The following is a 21,599-nucleotide window of genomic DNA, read 5'->3' as shown; positions in this document are numbered from 1 at the left end:
GGGACACTAGTGACGATTAGCAGAGTCACAGGATTGGGTCCCACACCACAAAGAACTGAATTCTGCCCCTAACCCGAATGAGCCAGGAAGAGGAGAAGAGGGGAAGATGAGGGTGCAGATGGCAACACGCTGACTGCACTTCCTAAGAACCTGAGCAGAGAAGCCAGCCACATCAAGCCTGAACTTCAAACCCGTACGTGTTGTTTGATGCTGCTAAATTTGTTAGGCAGTAATAGAAAATCAACACAACCTAGATCCCACAATCCTCCAAGGTCCTGCTAAATCCTTCCTTGTTCATGAAGCCTCTCCCCACTGTGTGCAGAGGGCAATTTCAAGTTTCCCCAAATCACCAGACACACTCATGCTAATTCTGCTGCCCCAAACCCTCTTCATTTTGTGACATCTCTTGTCGAGAAACTATGTCCTGTCTATCATTGAATATTCCTGAATGACCGCCTGTTATTTTGTGTGCTCCTTCTCTCCCCTCCCATCTCCCGTGCAAACGTCAGCACTGGGAAGGATCTTTTGAATTTCTCCCAGTGCCTGTAACAGTGTCATGCTCACTGTAAATCATTGCTGACTGATGGCCACGGATCCTACCCTCACCAGTATACAACGGGAGAAGAGGTGTTGCGTACTACTGCCAAAATTCACGTTACGATTGAACCGACTTGGAGCAACATGCCAGCATTCAAAAGATCCATTTACATTTCAATAATTACTTACATAACATCACTCTCATAGGTGACGATGACACTTAAGTCACGGTGACGTCTCCTAAGTCACTTAACTCTCAGCGTCCAGTCTCTAATCAGTTACTAGGAGCTGGTAGCCAAAAAGTCGCAATGCTCCTTGCAGTTTAGCCTTTCTTGCTGCTCCTCTATTGCTGCCTAACAAATAACCGAAGCTTGAGGTTTCCAGCTACTGGGTTTGGAGTTTACTGCTCGAGTCAGGAGATCCAGTGGGGGAGGTTTCCAAAAGGAAGCTTTCCATTAGCACTGTCCATTAAATATTCTATCCTCCTCTAGAAAGGCAACAAGAGAATTTCAAGAACTAACTTTCCTCTAGGAAAATGAAGAGTGCAACTAAAGGAGCACAGAGAAGCTATTAACTAAAATAAGTTACATCCAAAGGCATCACTCACCCGTACTGACCAGACTGCTCTTAGCTATGAAATTGAAAATTCAAAATAATGGAATGCTTACAAAAATCTATTTGTAGTATAAAGCTTTTACCATTGGCTTCCTTTGGATTCTAGAAGTAAGAGCTCCTGGAACCTGAATTTACCCACCAGCTTATGTCATTATCAGCAGGTCAATTAATATGACTCTAATAATTGCAATGCCTGGGCTTAATTATGTCTCAAAATTATCTATGCTAAAGAACAAATAATGACGGAGAAAACCGGGAGCCTGGACTTGTAAGCAATGGAGTCACAGCTTTCCTGGGTGGTATAAAAATCATCAGGCTGTATGAAAGACCTAGCACACGGGCTGGTACAAAGTAAGTCAGCCTCCACTCTGGCTTCATTTAACTCTCTAGTGAGTTGTGCCAATAAAACGAAACAGGAACATGAGTTACCAAGCCGAGTACCAGAATCCTGGGAAGGCAAGATTTACATTTGGTTAAGTGTGAGAGACGGAATATAAGTGTTTCTGGAAAAGTGTTACTCATAGTAAGTAATTCTCTAGATGAGGGTGGAAATGTTTTCCAGCTATGTTACCACCCAGGTCCAGCTTCCATGGCAAATACCATTAAATAACCACAGAACTCTTTCCAGCTGGGCCTGGAACAGACTCAGAGTCATCCTCAACCCAGTTCTGCTGGAATGAAAGCCCCTTCCAAATGGTCCCAACTGGCCTGAAAGATAAAATCAATTTGCCTCCTATTGAATTAAATGTACTGATAGATCCCCCTCTTCACCTATGCTCTGAAGCCATGCTTGTATTTGGCTGATTTTCATTATTATTATTATTATTATTATTATTATTATTATTATTATTATTACTGCTGCTGCTACTACTACTACTACTACTACTACTACTACTACTACTACTACTACTACTACTACTGGAAAGGAAAAAGGACAACAACAACAACAAAAAGACAAAGAAACAGCACATCTACTCAGCCCTATCCTGCCTTCTGTTTCCTGAAATTATCAGGTCCTCAAGAACCACTCTTTTTGGATAGTTGAAATTTCTAAATGCCATTCAAGCTTCAGAGCAAGAGGCATCTTCTATTTTCTATGAAGGCTCCTCTTTCTGAGTCCTTCCTTTCAATGTCTTTCAAGATTCTGTCCTGGGCTTGCCTCTCCGTTCTCCGAGGGCGGGATGATAACCCTCCCCTCTTCTCCAGTGGCTCTATCACCCTCTGTCAGCAGACTGACTCACTCATTACCAGGTGCTGTTCTAGGCGCCGGGGAGGTAGCAGCAAACAAAACAGACACATCCTTTGCCCTCACGGAGCTTATATTCTATTGTGGTGGAGAAAGACAATAAGCAAATAAGATGATAAGTATTAGGAGGCAAAATAAAGTCAAAAGAGGAGAAGGAGGATGGGGAGGGCAGTGAGGAGCTAGCTCAGAGAGTGCTGATCAACTCAGCTCTCCTTTCCAGCTCAGAGACCTCTCCGAAGTTTGAGACTCCCTGTCTAACTACCTTCTGGGTATCCCCACCAGGAGGTCCCCCAGGCATAAGATCACCATATCTACCACAGATACATCATCCTTTTCCAAGTTTTCTTCCTCAGCAGAACCATCTACCCAGACTCCTACGTCAGACACCAGATGTCATCCTTAACTCCTTCCGCTCCTTCTATATCCAAGCAGCTCCTAAACGCCCCTGAACACTGTTCACTTTTCTATTCTTGCTGCCATGCCCCGATCGAGGCATTGTCCTCTTTTTTCCTGGACTGCTGTGCCAGTCTTACCGCCAGAAATCATGCCTCTTCTCCCATCCCATCCCTTCCCTTCTCATCCCAATCCCATTTTAGATATTGTGGTTGGAATGATCTTGCTAAACGATCCATCTGACTTTGTCATTCCCTGCTCAAAACTCTGTATAGCTTCCTAGTGCCCTCAGGTAAAGGAACTGAGTCACTTAGACCCTACTTAACAATGCCAACTTTATCAAAACTGTCCTCCACTCTAGCTAAGCTGACCGATTGCAGGTCTACTGGTTTCTTGTTCTTACTGCTCCTGCTACCTGGAACACAACTCCTGAGAAATGCCCACTCATCTTCCAGGTCGAATTCTGGACATCAGGGAAGCCTGCCTCAACCTCAGAAGACCTTTACAGGTACCCAGTTAAGTAACAGCATTCAGCATGCTGTCTGGCACACAATAGGCATACAATCAATACTTCTTGAATAAATAAATATGTTAATGTACAAACATACAATCATTACTGATTGATGGTTAGATTCGTGTAATTGTAACCAATTTCTTTTAAGTTTCAGGTATCCTGATTCACGTGTCCTCAGTGATCCAAGCCTCTGGAGGCAGGAATTCCCAAGCTAGGGCAAGTCATTTACTCCCTCTGTGCCTCCGTTTCCTCGTTTATCAAAAGAGAATAATAATTCCCACTTTGGGGAGGTGTCATGATGAGAAACTGAAATAGTGGATTGAAAGACCTAGCACATGGCTGGTACAAAGTAAGTGGCTCCCCAAATGGTAGCACCCATTATTTAAACAAACAAAAAATTCTGCCTGCAAGTCCAGCAGAGAACAGAAATGCTTTCTGAGACAGGTTTCATTTCCCAGAGATCATCACACCTATGGGAAAGTGGAGAGAATGAGGAAAAATGCCTCCTTTTTATCAAATGCCCTCCTTTCCTTTGAAGATCTCTTTAGCACTTTGGACTTGCTCTTCTGTTTTTATTGTGAGTTCATTTAGCTTTAAGCTCACAGTCTTTATTTTAATACATGCTGCATTTTAACAACTAGGTCAAAGCCATTTTATACTTGCAATATGATTACCATAGTAATCGCTGTATTTTATAACCTGAAAATGCTCCCAGGGAGACCAGTAGGGACAGCTACAGTTTGTAACAAAAATAATAATTTCAGCCCTGCAGAATAAGCTCCTCGTAAAAACTCTCTTGTTGCAAGTATTAATTTTTGAGGCTCCCACAATATTTAGAAATGGCAAATGCTAATGACTAACCGAAGACATACTCAAGAGTTTTACTTGAGTATATCTTGACTTTTAATAGCTTTATGTTTGGAAAGTTAATATTAATAATAATAATAGTAGTAATAGCAGCAACAAATGCTTATATAGTACTTGAAGTAGACTGTCTACAAAAATGATCTAATTTCCCTGCCTGTACCCATGCTCTCGAGTAACCATACTAACTCTCGGCTTGGCTCTGGAAGTTGCTTTGACCAATGCAATATTAGCACATATGACGGAAGTAGAGGCTTGAAAAGTAGTTGTGCACTTGGGCTCTGCCCTCCGGCTGCTGTTGAAAACCCTGTGACCACAAGCCCAGCTGCCATAGTCCCAGCTGCCAGCATCCTACTACCATCACACTAAACAGGTAAGCAAAGCTATCCTGGACCATCCAGCCGCAGCCTAAGGGGCCCAGACTGGAAGAACTGGCCAGCCAACCTGTATCATGAGAAGTAATAAATGAGTATTGTTCTAAGCTACCAAGTTTTAAAATGCTTTGTTGTGTAGCATAAACTAACTGATACAGTGTTTGCGAGTGTCAGGCATTCTTCAAAGTACTTTACATAAATCAACTCATTTACTGCCTACAAACACCCTTTGGAGGCAGTATGGTTATATAGCTCACAGATGAGGAAATTTAAACACACAGAGATCTGATAACTAGCCCAAGGTCACACCGTGACCTTGAATATAATCGAACCAGAAGTTGAACCCAGTCAGTTTGGCTCCAGAGTACCTGCTCCTTAACTCCACAATAGTGACTCTCAACTCTGTTTATTTCTCTTCTACAGAAATATTTATATGCTAGTTAGGAAAAGCATTGTTTAACGTGAACAATTATATCAATGATCAAGATCACAAAATACTACAGTGCCCTAAGGAAATACCACAAGAACACAGTTTGAATCCTGAAAGCAGTAAAAAACAAAAGTACCTCCAACCATCCATGCACCAAATTCCATTTAAAAATTTTGACTGATACAGTGTAACCTTTAGAATGAATTTTGAAAATATAAGGTAAATAATAAGCTTTAATCACACATTATTATTTAAAAGCTTAGGTCATATACTTTCTCAATTCTTCATATATTTTATTTTAGTCACTTAAATCACAAAAGTAATACAAACTTTTAAAATATAAAGTATGTGAAGTAACAGTGAGTCACTCTCTTGGTCTCACCCTTTCACCTCACTTTGCTGGTATAACAGATTACTAATAAGTTAGTGTGCGTTTTTACAATTGTCCTTTAATTACCCAAACGTAGTTACTAAAGGCCTACTAAGTTACTATTCCTTACAACTGAAAATAAGAAAAAAATTCAGTTGACAATGAGCTAAAGAGCTTATTTTATAAAAGCCTCAGTTCATTATAATCAAGTATCTATGACATTAACTGTACTTTAGCACTCAAAGTGACAATTATTCCTTCACTTTACACACGCAACAGAAAGATTACTTCTGTAACATATATACAAGAAGTGAGTTTTCCGGGGGCTTTTTTGCTCTAACATAGAACTTCTGTCTAAAAGGCACTACTCTACCTGTTAGAACTGAAGTCAAACTCAGCCTGGCCATGCTCGAAGGCAGTGCTGGAGATCTAACCCAAGGCATTAAAATCTCACACACAGACACACACACACATCAGGAAAACAAACAAACAAAACAGGGAAAGCACAAATACAAAAATGGGAGGTCATCCCAGTCCAGGGTAAGAGTGCAGATGAATTAAGGAATAAATTCTCTTAACAGGTAGGAGTGTCGATATACGTACTTGCATTGCACGTAGATGAGAACAACGGAGAGTCAATTTCTATCAGACGATATAATTATAGCAAAGCAATTCACCTTCCATAAAAAACCAAAAACAGTCTTATTTTTTATTTTGTAAATCCAACTTAAAATATTGTTATTTGGATCAAAAGGTTTTTGCCCCAATGACAAATGACTCTTGTCTAGAATATTTAAAAAGTGAACACTAACATAGGACACATTATTTTGTATCTGTTTTGCGCTGTTTCCCTTCTTCTTAACAATATGCAGTTCTAGAGAATGGGTGGATAAAGAATGAGATCAGATGGGGAAAGTTAAGGTACACTCAGATACCAGAGGGCAGCCTATTGAGACTGAGAAAGGAAGGTGCCCCGTTCCTTCTATGTGGATAAGATAAACATGAAGGCACTATTCTATTATTTTCAAAATGAAAATAATAGTCTTTAAGGACCCTAAAGCCACATTAAAATTCAGAATAGAGCTGGTGAGCAATATGTTAAAAAAAAATACATAGCTATATAAAAAATAATTTTAGGTCCATAATTAAGCCACGTGTCTATAGTTTAGATGGGTAATTAAGGGATGATAATGAGAAGAGCACTAACTTAATGCAGGAACCACTGCTGAGCTCTTTGTTTTTCCTTTTAGGAAATCTTTATTGAGCACCTACTATATATCAGGTCATGGGACAGGTCCTAGGAATGTGAGAGTGAACAAGATGTACAGTGAGAGAGGACTTACCCCACAGGAGTGGACAAAAGACTGCAAGTAAGATTGTATACCTGCTGAGTATTTCTCCTTCTGAAAAGTCGAGTAGCAAACAAGTCAACAAGTAAATAGTCAAGTAGTAAATAAGTTAACATGGAATGTTTAATAATGAAGATCGTGAGATTTCACTGAGTTCATTCATTCCTTGAACATACCCATATGCCAAGCACGGTGACAAGTGCTGACATGTAAAGGGAACAAGATGTGGTCCTTGTCTTCAGAGGGTCCCTGTCAACGTGGAGGAACACGCAAGTAGGAACATACCGGGATGGGGTCACGTAGAAAGAACACTTAACCTGGCCGTAGGGAGGAGGTCTCCCCAGAGAAGGTACACCTAAGCTGATACTCAAGGGTGACGTGCTCTTTGGACTTTTAAAATGGAATTCCATTGAAAACATTTAATTTCTAGCCAACGATTCAAAAGCTCCCCGCATCGAGTGAGTGATTACCGGAATCAGAACCCCATCACAATAAAGCTCCAATTTTAACGTGTATCCAAGTCACCTGGGACCTTGTGCACATGCAGAGCTGAGATTCTGTGTGTCTACCGGGCCTCCCAGGTGAGGCTGAGGCTGCTGGTCTGGAGGCCACACCTGGAGCAGCCAGGCCCTCGCACAAAAGGGTCCCTGGCCAACAGATGTGTTGTGTTTGGCCCGTGTAATGCTCCAGAAAGTCTCCATTAGTTGGCAACCTGTAAACAGCAGTAGATTTTATAGAAAAAGCAGGATTTCCAGTTTCTTTGGAGAAATTTACATCAAACGAAGTGGACCCTAAATTTCCTGCAGGAGGCCAGAGGTTCTCCACAGTGGCCTCTGCTCCCACCGGAGGTCCCACCTTCACTGACTTCACTCTACATGCCTTTCTGCCCCTTCCTGGATAACCTTAGGTATTCAGCAGTTTGGAAGTGTTAACAACCCACCCAAACACCCAACATTCTTTCAGGCGCAGCCTGCACACCTGGCAGGAATTGGTGCCATTAATGTATAATACGAAAGGACCAAGAGCCTTTTATGGAAACAGCATAGGTTTCTGTTGCCAAATTCATCTGGCTTGGCAAATGCCTCAACTGCTCCAAGGTGGCATTTCAGTATACCCCATTACAGAGATAACAGGGCATTTATGGAAGGACGTGCATGGACAGTGAGATCGAATGGCCGCAAGGCATTAAATGCCAGTCTGGGGTGCAGCCCAGGAAATTCTCAACTGACTGAGGATCCTAAGAGCTCACTCTCATCCTTTAAGATGTCAGCACCTGAGTGCATCTGGAAACACTTCTCAAATTGGAGCCCTGGCCAGAAGTGGGGGCGGGATTCCACCTGGAGAGAATGTGTGTGTCGGCAAACGTGTGAGTGGGTGCAAGCAGACAGACCACACATCTTTTCATCGTGGAATTTGAATATGCACACTGGCACTTTGCTATTTTTACATTTGAATGATGTCTCTTCATTTGGGTGATATAGAAATGTTCTGCTTTGTGGCTCAGGCTTCTACAATGGCTAAAGCCCTCATGAGACATCTCTGCCATCCATGTATAGACAGAGCAACATGGACTGATCAAATTTGTCATGTCAATTGATGAATAGCATACCAGAAATCACCTATTCTCTGGTACTTCCGATACCTGACATGTCTGTCATTTCCTGTGATGAGAAAGATTATTACTGTGGTAGGATTGGAATTAGGCTTGTGAAAAATAAAATCTGCAAAGTCTCTTCTGTTTGTGACTGCCACCATGCATCTTGGTCATCATTCCTTTTCTTTACTAGGGTCATACTTATGAGCCTTTCTTGGATTTGAACGTATCTTTACCTATCACTGCTAAATCGTTAGCTTAAAACTTAGCATTTTCATAGCGTCAGTAGTATGAAAGGGAGTAAAATATTTTAAAAAATAATTGACAATGAATAAATGCTTAAAGCAACCTGAGGGAAATAATGGAGCTTGCGCACATGCATATTAATAAATACAATAATCATGCCACACATAGTCATGTTAATTTTGTGATAATAGTAAGAAGGAACCAGGAGACCCACATCCCTTCACACACACACACACACACACACACACACACACACAGAGTTGGGGAATATTAAGATAACCCAGTTATTCTGTTTCCTCATAGTATGTAAATCCCAATTTTTAAAGCTTTTCCAGATAATGGATTTTGGCATAAATAACAAACACATAAGAAACTGCTCTAAAAACACATTGGCCAAGGGGCCGGCCCGGTGGCTCAGGCGGTTAGAGCCCCATGCTCCTAATGCTGAAGGCTGCCGATTCGATTCCCACATGGGCCAGTGGGCTCTCAACCACAAGGTGGCCAGTTCGACTCCTCAACTCCCTCAAGGGATGGTAGGCTCCGCCCCGTGCAACTAAGATTGAATACGGTTGCTGAGCTGCCGCTGAGCTCCCGGATGGCTCAGTTGGTTGGAGTGCGTCCTCTCAAACGGCAACTGGACCTGGAGCTGAACTGTGCCCTCCACAACTACGATTGAAAGGACAACAACTTGAATTGGAAAAAATCCTGGAAATATACACTGTTCTCCCAATAAAGTCCTGTTCCCCTTCTCCAATAAAATCTTTTAAAAAAATAAAAAAATAAAAATAAAAACACATTGGCCAAGACTGCAGGGAAGATTAAGTGAAACTAAGTGGACTAAGAAGTTCCTCTCCAATTATTGCCAACAATTCTTAAATATGGTCTATGAGTGAATATCACTGCATGAAGCACAATACAGCATTCACTTATCACAACTGGGACTAAATGACCATGTGATCCTCTATTCCAGTTGGTCTTCCCTTCCAGAATGCAAAAGCACAAGACAGCAAGGCCCATGTTTATCTAACATCGTAACACCAGATTCGCACAACACCTGATACACAGCAGGCATTCAGGTGTTTACTGAGTCATTGAATGAAGAGCCATGAAATGAGTGGATAAAACTGGGCTGGGAAACAGTTACTGCCTTTAAGGAAGCTGAAGTCAAACAGGAAACTCAGAGGAATGCAGATTCCCTGTTACTATATTTGAGGAATGGAGTCACATTCTGACACTCAGAGTGAAGGGAGTTAGGAGCAAACAGATCAGGTAGGATTATATGAGACTCTAGCTAATCAGGAAGACATTCCTAGTCTGGGATATAAGAACTCGTGTCAGGTCCTAATTATCACCACTGCTCTTTTCAAGTACCAAATGCAAATTTGGCAACATGAATGTTGAACTCAAGTCAAAATGAAGAGGTTGACATTTTCCAAAATGCACTAAATCAACTATTTTCTTTTTTCAACTGAAATTCAATAGTTTTTCAGAGCTCCCAGAACTACAGAGCGTTAAAATATTCTGAACGGCAACAAGTATACCTGAAACCTTAATAAAAATATTAAAGGCGAATTTGACTCTGACATACTTTAATAACAACAACAACAACTGGGCCCAAGTAAGAGCTCTGGAAGAGAGTGTGAAATTCAAATGCCATTCAAATGTAAGATGATGGATTCCTGAGAAAGGGAGAAGTGTCATGGTCATGTGTCTCAGTGTGTTACGAAACTTCACACCATGAGCAACAAATAGGGTGGCTAGCAACTCTGCATATATATTTGAAACAATCTTTTGTTGGTCAAAATAATCAAATGCAGATACATGTATTTCAAGAGGAGATAAAGAGATTGGTTTATCCACAGCACTTTTAACCTAACCACGAACAGGAAGGTAATGGTCTAATTTCTTAATTTCCTTCAAAGGAATAGGATCACATTTAATACCTATAACGCAATTGATGGGTTTCACTTCTGGAGCCTTTAACCATAAAATGGCTGAAATTTGTACTTTTGGCCTTCACTACAAAGTACATCCATCTCCTGTAAGAAAGACCTGAGATGCCTGGGTGTGAATTCCACACAAAATTCTGCTTATCTTCAGATTGCTGAGATTGGCCTTCCTTAGGTGAATAGACTGGGAAGATACAATCAGAGTACTTTCTTCCTGAAAAGCTTGAGCTCAAAAAAGTATATACTTAAGAAATAAACTTTTATAACAAAAAATAAACTTTGCAGTATGTTCCTAAAGTTTGATCCACGCCCAGAAAAGCTTGTTCTGGTGGAAACATCTAAATCAGGTACCCAATGCAGCAGTGTATCAAATGGCCAAAGCCACAGTAATACTACCTTTTAAATGAATGTCTTTTAAATAAATTATGGTAATATAATCTAAGACCTACTCACATTTTCAAGTAATGAAATGCAGGCAAAAATTAATCATCTGGAGTCATTTGTCTCACGCCAATTATGATAAGCTTCTATGAAAAGTTCCATTACAAAAAGAGAGAAGCCATGGTAGACAGTTTTAACCAACTGTAACTATAATACTATTCCTCTATAATTAGGATACCCAAAGACACCACATAGATAATATTGAACTGGTTGCCTTCAATAGCAAAGGAGTTTAATGACCTGGGCTAACCCCATTAGCAGAATGACCTTAGAAACTGTGACCACATGTCAGTCAAGGTTTCAAAATTAAGTAGGGCCTCATTTGAATATCTAGAAAAGTTGTGGCCCTCAGAGACAGAAAGTTTTTGAAAAAAAATAAAAATATATGCCATTTTCCAATAAGTTCAAATGTCATTAAAATTAGCTGGCAAGATATTTACATTCCTTAAGAAACAAAGAATGCAACATCTAAGCAGTAAACTTGGAGCACCTTGGAAGAGTGTTCTATATGTCTGTTACCTCTAATTTGCATCTAAGCTCCCTGAGCTATCTGACCACCCATATTATTAATTTATGAAGGCAATTATATAGGAACTATAAACAGGACTCAGGGCTGCCTAGCAGCATTCAAAATAAGAACCCAATCCACATCCCACCTGAAATTTCTGATCATGCAATCACAAGGTATGCCCAAAACAACTTAGAATGACAAGTGTTTCCCTAGTGGATAACCATCTTTTAACCCTGGTAAGATTTATAACGACGTATGAAATGTTTAAAAGAACCAAACCTATAATCTTTATATAATTGGTGTTTTGGGATCTGTACATATTTGTTACTTTAATCATTTTCACAAGAGAATTTGCCCTATTCAATAATAGGTTGTTTTTATAATCCCAATTAAAAATGTTTGAGTAACTGGTATAGATTTATAATTTTAAATTAAAATCTTATGACATTTATATATATATAGTTTTAGAATACTTAAGTCAACCTAATGTCCACCATATTTATAAGTTTAATTTGTGAGAATTATAAGAATTATTAAAAGGGAAGGGAAAGGGTATTTTCCTTGGGGAAGGAGAGGATCAAATCAGATGACAGAAAAAGAAGCCAAATATTCTGCATTGTGCATACATCTTAAAATATAAGCAATTTAATTATTTAAGTTTGTAAATGGGAATTGAAGATTTATAAACATGATAGAAGAGTAAGATCTGAATGCTAAACTTGAAGAAAAATTAGGTTTTTCTAATTAATGAATATAAAGTTTTAAAACCAAAGCAATCTTTAAGTAATCCTTCCTTTAAACAAAACTGCCCTCCTGGGGCTCCAAGAAACTCACATAGATCCCTGCTGCTAAGGTAACCTCCGAAGGGGTTCAGAACAAGTCTCCCCAGAATATACTACTTTGGCATGCAGACTATTTTGAGCTAAAGACAATCAAGGCCCAACAAGACACTGGAGGAGCTTATTACCTCCCCTTTAATTGCCTAAAAGACTTTAGATAGAGGATCTGACCCAGGAAGAAAATGATCAGCAGAGATAACTGGGCTGGGTGAATATGGGCTAGGCATGGTGGGCTGGGGGGACCTAGTCACGTCTGAGCTCACAGTTCTCTCATGTCCCACTGTCTCTGCATGGCACGGTAAACGTTTGTTTACCAAACATTTGCTCTTTCCAACTTCCTGTGAATTGTCTTCCTTCCCTACCTCCTTCTCCTTAGCTCAGAATGACACATAGACATTTTTGCCTGACTGCCTATTCTTATGAGGCCCCCGCACGTACATAATTAAATTTGTTTTTCTCCTGTTAATCTATCTTATGTTAATTTGATTATTACACAAGCCAAAGAACCTAGAAGGGTAGAAGGGAAATTTTTCCTCCCCCACAGTTGGCATAGTTGGCAGGATAAACCTCACTGGCTGGCCCCTGCTCCCTCCCAGGCTGTTACAGCTGAGAGATCCTGGGACCTGACAAGTACTGGCAGAAGGTAAGAATTCTCACCACATCAGTCTTCTGGATCTCTGCCTGCAGGATCAGATGGAAATGAGAGTGATGAATTTTTTTCCTTTCTAAATTTAGATTAGCTGAAGAAAATATTTGTGGAACTAGTTCCTTGGGTATAGGGACTCTGGTAAAGATTTGTTATAAGTACTCTTGGTATTTTTTTATCCTTTTCCTCCCAGAGATCATCACTGTTTTCCTTTGTCTGTGTCTCTCGTGTCATTTGTCACAAGGGAGAAAAATCACAGAGCAGTATGCAGGCATAGGGTCTATAAGACTGCTGTTCGAGCTGGCCTCACAGACTGATGAGTTCATGGTTCTCACTAGACTGGCATCTGTTTAGACAAACCTTGCTGTGGGTTAATGTGCACAAGATGTAAAGGCTGTTGCTAAGAAACATGTTAGAGGCCAAGGACATAAAATCGGTGGGCACGGGTTGAGCATTTAAGAGCTGTTAAAGCACTCATCACCTAACCTAAAGCTTCCTGTGTTAAGATAAGTTGGTCATGGAATGGGTTAGATTGACACTAGGTTACTTACTAACCTCAAGAAAATTTTCATGCAACAAGGTACTCTGTAAAAACAACACACAAACCCCAACCTAACAGCATATCCCTCTTAAGTATTAGTTTGGCCCCAAGAGAACCAAGGCTTAACTAAAGCAGTTAATGTTCATACAAGGAAAAAAAATGAGAGAGAGAGATATGGTTTTCCTTTTGTCTTGTTCTATCTTGAGAATTTGGTTTTAAGATCAGTGAGAATATTCTCTATGGGCTGTGCCATACAGAAGGCGCATGTACCAGGGTGCCTTTGGCAGCTAGTGGAATAGACTGGGAATCTGAGCAGCTATAGCTAGTTGGTCAAACTGTTTCTGTAAAAAGCCAGATAGAAAATAATTTGGGCTTTACAGACCATATGGTCTTCACTGCAATCACTCAACTTTGCCACAAAAGCAGCCATAGACAATACATAAATGACCAGGCATTGCTGTGTTCCAAACATCTTCATTTATAAAAAAAGGCCATGGGCCAGATTTGGCCTGTGGACCACAGTTTGCCAAACCATGGTCTAGAGTACAGGGGCTACACCATTCAGAGAGATCCATTCTCTGATTTGCTATAAGATAACCATACACATTCTCCATCCTGGGAGGTGGAAACCTCACCCAGCGTGACTTCTCACCCAGCGGTAGCAAGTAGCACATTCCCAGTAATACTTCTGCCAGCCTCATCAGATACACCCTTTTTGTTGAGGTCAGATGTTTATGTTTAAATAGGGAAATTTCCCAAAATGCTTTTTCCTTTGGGTACAAAGAAATCAAATTTTTAAAAGGGTTTAAAAGTTTTAAGATTTTTGCTGAGTTAAAAAAAAAAAATTGGCCTTGCTTTTCAGTTAACACAGTTGTGTGAATGCAACTGGCTTTAGCACATTAACAGATTAGGATGCTTCAGATTCTAAGAACTTCGGAGCCAATGGCTACGTGATGAGTAAGTTTGTTGGACTGCAGTTCTCTAACTGGACAATTATACTCAGCAGACGTGCTCAGTCTTGAAACCGGGAGCAGAATGTTTATTGCTTAACTGTGAGTTAAGGCTGGGTGTCCCATTTCAAAATCTCCATTTTTTCCATCAGATGTTCTCACAAAAATCTGAATACTAGAGTTAAAATAACACAGTTCTTGCATTACTTTCTTCTTTCAGTTTTCCTGTCACAAGCAGGAAAGAGGCTACTCACACTCGGCAAGCAAACTCAGAAAAGGAGGTTTAGGAGTTGGTTTTGTGAAGGTGCTGGAGTCAGGCAGTTTTACGTCCGCTGTTCATTAAAAAGAAATGTGGAGAAAATAAAAATGACGTAAACCAGGCAACTGAAGGAAAAAGTGTTTATTATGGGCATTTATTGATTCCCACGTGTAAGATATTGTAGTCAAGACTTCACGAGGATTATCGTCCTTAATTTCAATACAGGGTTGTGAAAGGAGAAACAAATATTGAGATGAAGAAACTGAGGCTCAGTGAGGTCAAAGGTCATGCAGCTGTATAGGGAGAATGTGGATTTAAGCCCTTGGATACCAAACCACACAATCTTAGCTAACACTTTAGTTTAAATTCATCCAAACTAAGCAGAACTCAAGGACTGTGCTAGGAAGTATACACTGCCTTCTCCAACCTTTGCTAAAAGCAGAAGCTGCCGCTCTCTTCCTCCCACGTGCAGGGCTGGGTTTCATGCCCTGTACGGCCAAAATGCCCTGCACTTGACCTCATCGTGCTGTGTTATAAACAGTACTGCTTGCTGCTCTGTCTCCCCAACTAAAATATAAGCCAAGGTTCTCAACCTCTGCACTATGCACACTTGAGGCCACTGAGTTCTTGGTGGCAGGGCCCTGTCGTGTGAGTTGTAGCATGTTTAGTAGCCTACCTGGCCTCAACCTACTCGATGCCAATGGCCAACCCCACCCCCACCCCCCCCCTGAGGTAGGGGGTGGGCAAAATTGCTCCTGGTTAAGAACCACTGCTATCAAACCCCTGACACAGCGTTTCTGTCCCTGTTATTGTTTACTTACTGCCTGATGTACAGCCTGGCACACGGTAGATGCTCAACCAATATTTAAGTCACTGCGTAATGTTTTTCTCCAGCAAATAGCTAAGAGCATTGCTACCGTTCGTTAGATGGCTTTAGGGGCACCAGAATGAAATCCAAGTCTAAACCTTCTATATGCCATTCTGTTTAGATGTTTGATTTCCAAGATGGCTGTAGTCATCTTTACCCCTCATGTTTCATCCAAGATAAATTGTTAATTTTATCCCCTAAATATTTCTCAGATCTACCTATCCTCCTCGTGAAGAGATCCACTTCCACATTCTACAGACCGCACATCATCCACAAGGGCCTCTTCAGGTAGCTTTACAAACGGTCCCTTGATAGGTTCCACGGAACCAGCTCCTGACTTCCCAGTAATAGCACTGCTCCTCCCTCAGCTCTACACCTCTGCAGCTGACTGGAGGGTGCTGAGGGGCTTATCAGCAACTTGGCCAGCAGGCTAATGAAAGACTGGATTTGTTTGCAGTGCGATTAAAATCCAGCCTCCCTGCAGAGCCTGATTCACACTGTGGACCTTTTCTACTCGGAGACTATGTAAACACAAGTCACAGTTGTTCCTCGTCTCTTCCTCATCCAACAGACACTTCCTGAAAGCACCGTAAGTGCTATGGCCTGCGCTAGGAGCAGAGACTGGTAGCCACCACTTGTTACGGGAGCCTGAACTGTGGATCACATTGCGATGAGCAGTTTTTACTAATCTCCTGCCTATTAGTACTTAGGAGAATTCACCAAGTTATTACAGGGCTGATAGCATATTTCAGGGAAAGGCAAATGAGACCTTTTATTCTTTGCATTTGTGTGTAGAATCACCATTCTCAGAGCATAATTCTGATTCCAAACATAACCACAGGTCAAATTCCATTATAAAAAACTCCTAATGCATATGTAGGGTAGGATTTTGTTGCCTGAAATGAGCAGGCCGTTGTTTGGCGGAGATTTGGAAATCCTGTTGCCATATAAAGACTCTGTTGTGCTGGGATTTGTTGTAATGGGATTTGGCCTATAACTTAACTGAGAATTAGCAAAAGGCCACTTTTATTTCCTGAATCCTAGTGCCGGAGGGTATTGGCACTGGAACCAGCTTTCTCCTAATGAGGCAATTAATACTGCAACATGGTCCGCCTAAAACACATTTTATTGCTTTGCTCATCACAAGGTAGGATGAGTAATAAAATATCAAAAGGAAGCCAGATAAACATTAAAATAAAGGGAAGAGAGGCTGTTGACAAGAGATCATTTTTATTCTCCCTTTATGTAACAAAAAAAGAGTAAATCACAACTCAAGACACATTTTATAAAGTGTTATCCACACCCAGATTCTCCTTGTACTGCATTACTTTCAATCATGCTCTCATGCTCTCATCTAACCCAGCTGGAGGAACATGTATGTTATAATTAAAGACACTGAGTCCTTCGGGTAACAAATCCAGAAAGGTGAGTCATCCTGCTACAACACACTTAAAAAAGAAAAATATTCCAAAAGAAAAGCTGAAAAATAAGGCTGTCAAATACCAAGAAGGGTTTTAGCTATTCAGGATGGTACCTGGTATAGACGTTATGAGTTGAGATAAAATAAAACATCTACTTGCCAATCTACAGAATGTCTAAGAAGTTTGAACACCTGGGGGCAAATAGTGTATCCACCGTCCTCTTTTCAGATTAACAATTGGCCTCATTGCCTTAAATTCAGAGGTATTTCATCTAAAAAGTTGTCCAGAGGGTACAGAAAAATGTATTTGAAAATATCAACATACAATTTAAAATTAGTTTATCTTGTTTCCCAGTATTTCAGATATCCTAGACATATTAGGACCTTCAAAATAAAGGACAAAGAATAAACCATTAAAAAATATTCTCAACACTGGCATGAGAAAGAAAATATAAACTCTAAAGATTTAAAAATGAATGAGCTACCCTAGCTATCAAGATTTTAAACACATATATCTTTGCACTAGTAACTTTTAAAAACACATACATCCTTTAAGCTAGTAAATTTGAAGTAGTAAATCCACTGCAATGGATTTATCTGATCAACTAACTTACATACACAAAGATATGTGCCTGATAATATGCCTTATATCATTTGTAGCAGTGAAAGCTTGGGAAAAACCTAAATGTTCATCGACAAAAATCAAGATTCATCCATATGAAGGAATCACTATCCAGTCATAATTTAACTCACAGAAAATTGTTTCCTAAAGCATTCGTAGTACAGGCTGGCTATAAATATCCTCTTGATGGTCTTGAACTAGTAAGAAAAAAATTAAATCGCTTCTTGAGTTCTCCGGTACAAATGACTTGGAATCCTATAGACTTCCACTTCATTCTTAACTAGGTCTTCAGAGTCCTTATTAAGGATTTTCCAAACTGTCTGTGCACAAATTACAACTGGATTGGCTAGAAAACAAACTCCAGATGAAAGAGCAAAGAACTCCAAAAATCTATTCCTCCATAAAAGCAACAAGAACACTGGCAAAAAACAAATGTTAAAATTAACTTTTCCAGGACTCTGAAAATTAACAAAGGGCTTACACCAACCAGAACAGCATTTACTTGAGAAAAACAGCTGAATCTTGGTAAGAACAGAAAGCGTTAGAGCACTTTAACTTGTACTATTCCCATCTTCCTCTCATTTCTGGAGTAGCCCTGAAAACGGCAGTCTTCCAAGAACAGTAATTGTAAAAAAAAAAAAGCAGTGACCTATCAGCCACTGGAGGGGTGCAGAATGGGCTTGGAGCCCCCAGAATCTCATCCCCAGAGACCTGTCACTATGTGATCAGTCTGAAAGTTCCCTAGTGAAAGCCCCATTAACAGGGCTTGTTTTCAGTTGAATCAGACCTGGCTCAGTGGGAAAAGCCCTGTTTTCAGGTGTTTGTTGAAAACATTTAGCAGGAATGTTTAACATCGCAGGTGCCTAAGACTATAATACCATTTAAGGAAACAATAGGCTTGCCAAAAAATAAAAAATAAAAAATTATAATTATAATCTGGAGAATGAGATAAACATAGGGGACTTTTAAGAGCTCCAGTATATTCCTGGGGCTCTAGAAAGTCACAGGTATGTGAAGCGCTGTGTACACACTCATGAAAGACTTCAGAGGGCTCTCTCACCTCTAGCTGACCTTGAAGTTCTGCACAAGCAGGAAGTGAAAGCTAATGTAGAGTTGTAAGCTGCCTGAGTGTTGAAGATGTACACAAACATACACAGAGCCTCTTGGCTAAGGAGAGACTTATTTGTCCTATGTATTTAAGAATATAGTTGTCCAATTATTAGCTGACCACCAAGGTAACTGAGCAGAGACATACATAACAGTGGACATGCATAACAAAGAATACAAACATTATAGTAGTCATCAAGGAAAGTCATTAAACAAACAGACAATAACAGTATAACAAACCTTTGTGGGGAGGAGGGCAGATACAGATTCCAGAGATATAACATTAGGTTATTTCAAATGTTCAGCCTCCATTCGAAATTATGAAATATGAAAAGAAACAGGAAGGTATAGCTCATATATAGGGAAAAAAGGCATTCAGTGTATACTGCACCTGAGGAAGTCCAAATATTGGATTTATTGGATAAAGAATATAAATCTACTATTATAAATATGTTCAAAGAACTAAAGGAAAACATGTTTAAACATGTATAAAGTATAAAGGAAACTATGAAAACAATGTCTACTAAGTAAAGAATATCAATAAAAGATAAAAATTGTAAACAACAACAACAACAACAAAACATCCAAATTGAAATTCTTGAGTTGAAAAGCACAATAACTAAAATAAAAATTTCACCAGATAGGTTAAAGAACAACTTTGAGCTGGAAGAAGAAACAATCAGTGAGCTTGAAGAGAGACCAATTGAGATTATCTAGTCTGAGGAATAAGAAGGATAAAAAAAGAATGTGGAGAAATAACAACAGCCTCAGACTTCTAAGACACCATCAAGTGTACCATACTATATACCAAAGTGTGATTAAAAAATGTTGGGAATGTTTAAATTTAAAAAACTATATATTATAGTAAAAGACACATTGTCACTAATCCCCCTCAAAATATTCCCCCTCGCTTCCATCACACTTATACCATCATTCTTGCCACTTTCTGAAGTAGTTCCGGAAGTCCAATTTCATGAGTATCTTTATGAGTGTTTAAGAAACAAGGTACAGGGGCTGGCCCAGTGGCTCAGGCGCTTAGAGCTCCATGCTCCTAACTCCGAAGGCTGCCGGTTTGATTCCCACATGGGCCAGCGGGCTCTCAACCACAAAGGTTACCTGTTCAACAACTAGAGTCACGCAAGGGATGGTGGGCTGCACCCGCTGCAACTAGCAATGGCAACTGGACCTAGAGCTGAGCTGCACCCTCCACAACTAAGACTCAAAGGACAACAACTTGACTTGGAAAAAAGTCCTGGAAGTAGACACTGTTTCCCAATAAAGTCCTGTTCCTCTTCCCCAATAAAATCTTTAAAAAAAAAAGAACAGAAAAGAAAAGAAACAATGTACATAGAAAACGGCCTGAGAAATGAGCAACCAGTTTCATCTTATATCAGGACAACGCTCTGTGTCACACATCGCTTCTGGCAATTTCTGTCAAAACCACTACGGTGTGTTCTCATCCACCTTATTCACCAGATCAAGTACTGTGGGACTTCTGGCTCTTCCCCAAAGTCAAAATGATTCAGGACATTGAGGCAGCCACAACAGCAAAATTAAAGACACCTAGCGAAAGAGTACTTCCAGAACTGCTTCAGAAAGTAGCAAGAATGATGGCATAAGTGTGTTCAAAGCGAGGGGGAGTATTTTGAGGGGGATTAATGGCACTGTGTCTTTTACTGTAATACATTTTTTAAAACATTCACCATTTTTTTCATCACTCCTCGTATAATAGGAATCCCAGAAGGTAAGAAAGATCAGAAAAAATATGTTAAGAAATAATGGTCAAAAACTTCCCGAATTTGATGGAGAACATTAATTTACACATCCAAGAAGTTTTACAAAGTCCAAGTAGGATAAAATAAGAACTATCTACTCCTAGACACAACATAACCAAACTGTCAAAAGATAAAAACAAGGGGAGAAACTTAAAAGCAGCAAGAGAAAAGTGAATCCTCTCGTACAAGGGATCCTCAGTAATATTGAGAGCTGATTTCTCATAAGAAACTGTGAAGGCCAAAAAGCAGTAGGATGGTATATCCAAAGGGCTGAAAGAAAAAGACTGTCAGCCAAGATCCATCAAATTATCCTTTAAAAACAAAGAAGAAATTAAGGCATTCTGAGACAAATATTGAGAACATCTGTTGCTAACAGGCCTGTCCTGCAAGAAATACTAAAAGGACTCCTCCAGGCTAATATTCACATGGAAAAAATAATAATAATTTGGACCCTTTTCTTATACCATATTTAAAAATTAACTGAAAATAAATCAGAGACCTAAATTTAAAAGGTAAAACTATAAAACTCTTAGAAAAAAATCATAAGAATAAATCTGCATGATCTTAGATTAGACATTATTTTCTTAGATATAAAACTAAAAGCTCAAGCAACAAAAGAAAAAAAACAGATAAATTGGATTTCATTAAAATTTAAAATTTTGTTCTTCAAAGGATTCTATCAAGAAAGCAAACAGGAGTACATGTTGAGGAGATCCAAGATGGCAGAGTAAACACTGTGCGTGTTTCCTTCTGTGAACACATTAAAATTACAATTAAATTATAGAGCAATGAACATGGAGAACTCTCTGAAGTCTGGCTGAACAGAAGTTTCATAACTAAGGATATAAAGAAGCCACATTGAGACTGGTAGACAGGGCAGAGAGGCGAAACAGGATGGTCCCAAACCTCTGTGTGGTGGTTGAGAATCAGAAGGGATGTCTCAGCTGACGAGGTTCTTGCTTGAGGAGCAAGGGACCCCAACCCCACAGTAGGCTCTCCAGCCTGGAGTACTGGTGCCAGGAAGAGGAGCCCCCACAACATCTGCCTGTTGAAAACAAGATTCGGATCATCCAGGCGGGACGTAAGGCTGTGGGAAACCCAGGCGTCCTCTTAAATGATCTGCACAGAGACTCACGACC

The 21,599-nt window shown here is 40.0% G+C and overlaps 1 protein-coding gene across 2 annotated transcripts in view; it reads right to left on the bottom strand.

Annotated features, from left to right (window-relative positions):
• The window catches only part of PRICKLE2 (prickle planar cell polarity protein 2), a 333,453-nt gene that overhangs the window by 165,298 nt on the left and 146,556 nt on the right, over positions 1 to 21,599 (bottom strand). The gene's annotated exons all lie outside the window — the stretch shown is intronic.

Source organism: Rhinolophus hipposideros, assembly GCF_964194185.1.
Source record: "Rhinolophus hipposideros genome assembly, chromosome: 14".
NCBI classification, from domain to species: domain Eukaryota; kingdom Metazoa; phylum Chordata; class Mammalia; order Chiroptera; family Rhinolophidae; genus Rhinolophus; species Rhinolophus hipposideros.
Note: the sequence above shows the minus strand (reverse complement) of the source record. Positions and strands in the feature narration are given on the sequence as shown.